Source organism: Nematolebias whitei, chromosome 13 (genome assembly GCF_014905685.2).
Source record: "Nematolebias whitei isolate Nwh7 chromosome 13, NemWhi1, whole genome shotgun sequence".
In the NCBI taxonomy this organism is placed as follows: Eukaryota; Metazoa; Chordata; class Actinopteri; order Cyprinodontiformes; family Rivulidae; genus Nematolebias; species Nematolebias whitei.
This window is the reverse complement of record NC_056510.1, coordinates 30,521,878-30,522,932: the sequence shown is the minus strand read 5'-3', so window position 1 is coordinate 30,522,932 and position 1,055 is coordinate 30,521,878. Positions and strand designations below refer to the sequence as shown.

General features: G+C 42.2%; 1 pseudogene; it reads left to right on the top strand.

The window, feature by feature from the left end:
* Positions 1 to 650: 650 nt before the first annotated feature.
* On the top strand, positions 651 to 782 carry LOC119419805 (annotated as a pseudogene).
* Positions 783 to 1,055: the final 273 nt, after the last annotated feature.

Genomic DNA, 1,055 nt, shown 5'->3' with positions numbered 1-1,055 from the left:
ACCAGGAAATCTCCAGACCCTCCTGCAGCCATACTGGACCTGAGTTTAATTCGCTCGTGACAAATTCCTTCATTTCTCACCATTTCAGTCATTGCATCAACGAAGGAGGAAGAGATCACTTGCCTCTTGGCAAAAAAACAAAAGAAAAGGCCAGATCAGAGATAAAGAAGGGGAATTTAATACATTGGTGTTGCATACAAAACAGTCCGTTGCTGGGCAGTTTATTGTGCGACACCGCGTATGCGGTCGTAAAAATTTGAGCTTTGCACAGACATGCCCTGTGGGGTATGCTCGTACCTCTGCGTACGTACGTGCATACCTCTGTGTATGGACGTATGCAACAGTATACTGGGGGCTTTAGTCCTAGTGTGAATAGTTTGTCCATCAGGGTTTGGGGGATCATGGTGTTAAAGGCAGACGTGAAGTCCACAAAGAGCATACAGATGTAATAGTCTTTCTGCTCCAGGTGGTTGAGCGCAGTGTGGACCACAGAGGAGATGGCATCCTCTGTTGATAAGTTACTATCGGATATTATTGGTTATTGAAAAGTACATGTCAGGAGATGAATACAGAAAGATTTTCAAGGCCCTAAACATCCTCATAGCAGCCCCTTGTTAAAGTTATCATTAGGTAGTGGCAAGAATAAGAAAATACTTAACTAGCAGGAGAGATAGCATGATCTTGAAGGTGGTTCACCCAGGGTGAGGCTCAGCTATTGCAGTCTGGTTTTGCTGACCCCTTCAAATTCCCCCAATGTGGGAATCAACAACAATATGTAATTCCCCTTACTCAAAGAAAAGACAAAAAAATTGATAATTTAAATACACAATTCTGTAATGTTTATTGTCAGCTTGTGAATGAGAATATGAAATTATGAAAAATATGAAATATGGATGAATGACCAATAGAAACCAGCCACTAGGGAGCACAAGCCATTGTATCTCTTGTGCAGGTCCCAAGCCCGGGTAAATGGTGAGGGTTGTGTCAGGAATGGCATCCGATGTAAAACACTTTTACCAAATCTATAATGCGAGTTCATCAAAACGAAACCATAC